Below are 6,838 nucleotides of genomic sequence, written 5' to 3'. Positions count from 1 at the left end.
CTGTGTCCATCTCTCCCCCCTGTTCCTGTCTTCCTCTCTCTCTCTCTCTCTCCCCCTGTCCCTCTCTCCCTGTCCCTGTCCCTGTCTCCCTCTCTGTGTCCGTCTCTGCTCCTGTCTCTGTCCCTGTCCGTCTCCCTCTCTGTGTCCGTCTCTCCCCCTGTAACTCTCTCTCTCGGCTAGCTATATGATGTCAGGCAGCCCCTCCAAGCAGCTCCCTGACCATTTCCTCTCATTATATCCTCTCAGCACTCTCGCCTGAGTCAGAAGGTCCTGGGTTCAGGTCCCATTCTTGAGACTTGAGCACATAATCCAGGCTGATATGCCCGGTGCAGTACTGAGGGAGCGCTGCACTGTCTTTTGGATGAGACGTTAAACTGAGGCCCCGTCTGCCCTCTTGGGTGGATGTAAAAGATCCCACGGCCACTATTTGAAGAAGAGCAGGGGAGTTCTCCCCGGTGTCCTGGGCCAATATTTAGCCTTCGACCAATATCACTAAAACAGATGATCTGTTTATTATCACTTTGCTGTTTGTGGGATCTTGCTGTGCGCAAATTGGCTGCTGCGTTTCCTACATTACAACAGTGACTAATCTTCAAAAGTATTTCATTGGCTGTAAAGCTCTTTGGGACGTCCTGAGGTTGTGAAAGGTGCTGTATAAAGGCAAGTTCTTTCTTTCTGATTAAAACTTGTGATCAAGACCCCAGTTGAGGTACAATGGTGACATGAGGGGGAATATTCAGGGATCTCGGGTGGGAGGGGATGAGATACACCAGTCAACCCGGCCCTGGATTGGGCCTGAACAGTGACAGAAACTGAATGGCAAATAGCCTCAGTGTGGCACCACAAGGCCTGCTGGAAGTGGGCACAGCTGGCAGCAGTCACCAATATGGTAACCTCTCACAATGAACCCATTCACATTCCATTAAACACCTTCAAAACACCTCACATAATATCAATTCAAGAGGGTGGAATATTGTATCATAGTTCCGGTCTCTGTTTAGTGAGAGTCAGCACCTTCAGGGACTGTACCCCAGGGAGAGTCAGCACCTTCAGGAACTGTACCCCAGGGAGAGTCAGCGCCTTCAGGGACTGTACCCCAGGGAGAGTCAGCACCTTCAGGAACTGTACCCCAGGGAGAGTCAGCACCTTCAGGAACTGTACCCCAGGGAGAGTCAGCACCTTCAGGGACTGTACCCCAGGGAGAGTCAGCACCTTCAGGGACTGTACCCCAGGGAGAGTCAGCGCCTTCAGGAACTGTACCCCAGGGAGAGTCAGCACCTTCAGGAACTGTACCCCAGGGAGAGTCAGCACCTTCAGGGACTGTACCCCAGGGAGAGTCAGCACCTTCAGGAACTGTACCCCAGGGAGAGTCAGCACCTTCAGGAACTGTAGCCCAGGGAGAGTCAGCACCTTCAGGAACTTTTTTTTTTATTCGTTCACGGGATGTGGGCGTCGCTGGCAAGGCCAGCATTTATTGCCCATCCCTAATTGCCCTTGAGAAGGTGGTGATGAGCCACCTTCTTGAACCGCTGCAGTCCGTGTGGTGAAGGTTCTCCCACAGTGCTGTTAGGAAGGGAGTTCCAGGATTTTGACCCAGCGACAATGAAGGAACGGCGATATATTTCCAAGTCGGGATGGTGTGTGACTTGGAGGGGAACGTGCAGGTGGTGTTGTTCCCATGTACCTGCTGCTCTTGTCCTTCTAGGTGGTAGAGGTCGTGGGTTTGGGAGGTGCTGTCGAAGAAGCCTTGGCGAGTTGCTGCAGTGCATTCTGTGGATGGTGCACACTGCAGCCACTGTGCGCCGGTGGTGAAGGGAGTGAATGTTTAGGGTGGTGGATGGGGTGCCAATCAAGCGGGCTGCTTTATCTTGGATGGTGTCGAGCTTCTTGAGTGTTGATGGAGCTGCACTCATCCAGGCAAGTGGAGAGTATTCCATCACACTCCTGACTTGTGCCTTGTAGATGGTGGAAAGGCTTTGGGGAGTCAGGAGGTGAGTCACTCGCCGCAGAATACCCAGCCTCTGACCTGCTCTCGTAGCCACAGTATTTATATGGCTGGTCCAGTTAAGTTTCTGGTCAATGGTGACCCCCAGGATGTTGATGGTGGGGGATTCGGCGATGGTAATGCCGTTGAATGTCAAGGGGAGGTGGTTAGACTCTCTCTTGTTGGAGATGGTCATTGCCCGGCACTTGTCTGGCGCGAATGTTACTTGCCACTTATCAGCCCAAGCCTGGATGTTGTCCAGGTCTTGCTGCATGCAGGCTCGGACTGCTTCATTATTTGAGGGGTTGCGAATGGAACTGAACACTGTGCAGTCATCAGCGAACATCCCCATTTCTGACCTTATGATGGAGGGAAGGTCATTGATGAAGCAGCTGAAGATGGTTGGGCCTAGGACACTGCCCTGAGGAACTCCTGCAGCAATGTCCTGGGGCTGAGATGATTGGCCTCCAACAACCACTTTGTGCTAGATATGACTCCAGCCATTGGAGAGTTTTCCCCCTGATTCCCATTGACTTCAATTTTACTAGGGCTCCTTAGTGCCACACTCGGTCAAATGCTGCCTTGATGTCAAGGGCAGTCACTTTCACCTCACTTCTGGAATTCAGCTCTTTTGTCCATGTTTGGACCAAGGCTGTAATGAGGTCTGGAGCCGAGTGGTCCTGGCGGAACCCAAACTGAGCATCGGTGAGCAGGTTATTGGTGAGTAAGTGCCGCTTGATAGCACTGTCGACGACACCTTCCATCACTTTGCTGATGATTGAGAGTAGACTGATGGGGCGGTAATTGGCCGGATTGGATTTGTCCTGCTTTTTGTGGACAGGACATACCTGGGCCATTTTCCACATTGTCGGGTAGATGCCAGTGTTGTAGCTGTACTGGAACAGCTTGGCTAGAGGCGCAGCTAGTTCTGGAGCACAAGTCTTCAGCACTACAGCTGGGATGTTGTCGGGGCCCATAGCCTTTGCTGTATCCAGTGCACTCAGCCGTTTCTTGATATCACGTGGAGTGAATCGAATTGGCCGAAGACTGGCTTCCGTGATGGTGGGGATATCGGGAGGAGGCCGAGATGGATCATCCACTCCGCACTTCTGGCTGAAGATGGTTGCAAATACCCCAGGGAGAGTCAGCACCTTCAGGGACTGTACCCCAGGGAGAGTCAGCACCTTCAGGGACTGTAGCCCAGGGAGAGTCAGCACCTTCAGGGACTGTAGCCCAGGGAGAGTCAGCACCTTCAGGGACTGTACCTCAGGGAGAGTCAGCACCTTCAGGGACTGTACCCCAGGGAGAGTCAGCACCTTCAGGGACTGTACCCCAGGGAGAGTCAGCACCTTCAGGGACTGTACCCCAGGGAGAGTCAGCACCTTCAGGGACTGTAGCCCAGGGAGAGTCAGCACCTTCAGGGACTGTACCCCAGGGAGAGTCAGCACCTTCAGGAACTGTACCCCAGGGAGAGTCAGCACCTTCAGGAACTGTACCCCAGGGAGAGTCAGCACCTTCAGGGACTGTACCCCAGGGAGAGTCAGCACCTTCAGGGACTGTACCCCAGGGAGAGTCAGCACCTTCAGGGACTGTACCCCAGGGAGAGTCAGCACCTTCAGGGACTGTACCCCAGGGAGAGTCAGCACCTTCAGGGACTGTACCCCAGGGAGAGTCAGCACCTTCAGGGACTGTACCCCAGGGAGAGTCAGCACCTTCAGGGACTGTACCCCAGGGAGAGTCAGCACCTTCAGGGGAGGAGGAAAAGTGGAAAAAAAAATTCTGTTTTGAAAGTGAAAATGTTCTTTGGCCATTAAAGAGTTAAACAGATTACTGGTGCCTGGTTTCAAACTTCCGTGCAGTGAGTCCAAGCGAGAAAAGTGTCCCCCTTCCCCCCTGTTCAAATAACACCATCTCGAGCACCACTGTGGAGAGATGCGCTGATGCTCGGTGAGATAGCCACTGACCCAAGCAGTGTGTGTAGGATGTGGGTTCAGTGAGCTTACGAGAACAACTGACCTATATTTAAAATATTACTCATAGGCTGTGCACTGCTCTGTGATTGGGACGCGTTTCACACACACACACACACTGCTCTGTGATTGGGACGCGTTTCACACACACACACACTGCTCTGTGATTGGGACGCGTTTCACACACACACACACTGCTCTGTGATTGGGATGTGTTTCACACACACACTGCTCTGTGATTGGGATGCGTTTCACACACACACACACTGCTCTGTGATTGGGACGCGTTTCACACACTCAGTGCTCTGTGATTGGGACGCGTTTCACACACTCAGTGCTCTGTGATTGGGACGCGTTTCACGCACACTCACTGCTCTGTGATTGGGACGCGTTTCACACACTCACTGCTCTGTGATTGGGACGTGTTTCACGCACACTCACTGCTCTGTGATTGGGACGTGTTTCACACACTCACTGCTCTGTGATTGGGACGCGTTTCACACACTGCTCTGTGATTGGGACGCGTTTCACACACTCACTGCTCTGTGATTGGGACGTGTTTCACACACTCAGTGCTCTGTGATTGGGACGTGTTTCACACACTCACTGCTCTGTGATTGGGACGCGTTTCACACACTCACTGCTCTGTGATTGGGACGCGTTTCACACACTCACTGCTCTGTGATTGGGACGTGTTTCACGCACACTCACTGCTCTGTGATTGGGACGCGTTTCACACACACTGCTCTGTGATTGGGACGCGTTTCACACACTCACTGCTCTGTGATTGGGACGCGTTTCACACACACACACACTGCTCTGTGATTGGGACGCGTTTCACACACTCAGTGCTCTGTGATTGGGACGCGTTTCACGCACTCACTGCTCTGTGATTGGGACGCGTTTCACACACTCACTGCTCTGTGATTGGGACGTGTTTCACACACTCAGTGCTCTGTGATTGGGACGTGTTTCACACACTCACTGCTCTGTGATTGGGACGTGTTTCACACACTCACTGCTCTGTGATTGGGACGCGTTTCACACACTGCTCTGTGATTGGGACGCGTTTCACACACTCACTGCTCTGTGATTGGGACGCGTTTCACACACTCACTGCTCTGTGATTGGGACGTGTTTCACACACTCAGTGCTCTGTGATTGGGACGTGTTTCACACACTCACTGCTCTGTGATTGGGACGTGTTTCACACACTCACTGCTCTGTGATTGGGACGCGTTTCACACACTCACTGCTCTGTGATTGGGACGCGTTTCACACACTCACTGCTCTGTGATTGGGACGTGTTTCACACACTCAGTGCTCTGTGATTGGGACGTGTTTCACACACTCACTGCTCTGTGATTGGGACGTGTTTCACACACTCACTGCTCTGTGATTGGGACGTGTTTCACACACTCACTGCTCTGTGATTGGGACGCGTTTCACGCACACACTGCTCTGTGATTGGGACGCGTTTCACACACTCAGTGCTCTGTGATTGGGACGCGTTTCACACACTCACTGCTCTGTGATTGGGACGTGTTTCACACACTCAGTGCTCTGTGATTGGGACGTGTTTCACACACTCACTGCTCTGTGATTGGGACGTGTTTCACACACTCACTGCTCTGTGATTGGGACGTGTTTCACACACTCACTGCTCTGTGATTGGGACGCGTTTCACGCACACTCACTGCTCTGTGATTGGGACGCGTTTCACGCACTCACTGCTCAGTCGGGATTTACAAATTAACTGACACTGGTTTAGTGAAGTTCATGGCAGCTCTGGTTCACTGGCGCAGGACAGGCACAGACCAGCTCTGGGGCACTGACACGGGACAGACATGCACCAGCTCTGGTTCACTGGCACTGACACGGGACAGACATGCACCAGCTCTGGTTCACTGGCACTGACACGGGACAGACATGCACCAGCTCTGGTTCACTGGCACTGACATGGGACAGACATGCACCAGCTCTGGTTCACTGGCACTGACACGGGACAGACACGGACCAGCTCTGGGGCACTGGCACGGGACAGACACGGACCAGCTCTGGGACACTGGCATGGATCAGACACAGGCCAGCTGTGGGACACTGGCATGGATCAGACACAGGCCAGCTGTGGGACACTGGCATGGATCAGACACAGGCCAGCTGTGGGAGACTGGATCAACAACAACAACAACTCCCATTTATAGAGCTCCTTTAATGTAGTGAAACGTCCCAAAATGCTTCACAGGAGCGATTATCAAATAAAATTTGACACTGAGCCACATAAGGAGATATTAGGACAGGTGACCAAAAGCTTGGTCAAAGAGGTAGTTTTTAAGAAGTTTTAAGAGAGAGAGGCGGAGAGGTTTAGGGAGGGAATTCCAGAGCTCGGGGCCCAGGCAGCTGAAGGCACGGCCGCCAATGGTGAAGCGATTAAAATCGGGGATGTGCAAGAGGCCAGAATTGGAGGAGCGCAGAGATCTCGGAGGGTTGTAGGGCTGGAGGAGGTTACAGAGATAGGGAGGGGCGAGGGCCATGGAGGGATTTGAAAACAAGGATGAGAATTTTAAAATCGAGGTGTTCCCGGACCGGGAGCCAATGTAGGTCAGCGAGCACAGGGGGTGATGGGTGAACGGGACTTGGTGCGAGTTAGGATACGGGCAGCAGAGTATTGGGTGAGCTCAAGTTTATGGAGGGTAGAAGGTGGGAGGCCGGGCAGGAGAGCGTTGGAATAGTCAAACCTAAAGGCATGGATGAGGGTTTCAGCAGCAGATGAGCTGAGGCAGGGGTGGAGGCGGGCGATGTTACAGAGGTGGAAGCGAGCGGTCTTGGTGATGGAGCGGATATGTGGACGGAAGCTCAGCTCAGGGTCAAATAGGACACCGAG

Source organism: Heptranchias perlo, chromosome 28 (assembly GCF_035084215.1).
Source record: "Heptranchias perlo isolate sHepPer1 chromosome 28, sHepPer1.hap1, whole genome shotgun sequence".
Lineage (NCBI taxonomy): Eukaryota > Metazoa > Chordata > Chondrichthyes > Hexanchiformes > Hexanchidae > Heptranchias > Heptranchias perlo.
The sequence above is the reverse complement of the archived record's forward strand: the minus strand, read 5'-3'. Positions refer to the sequence as shown.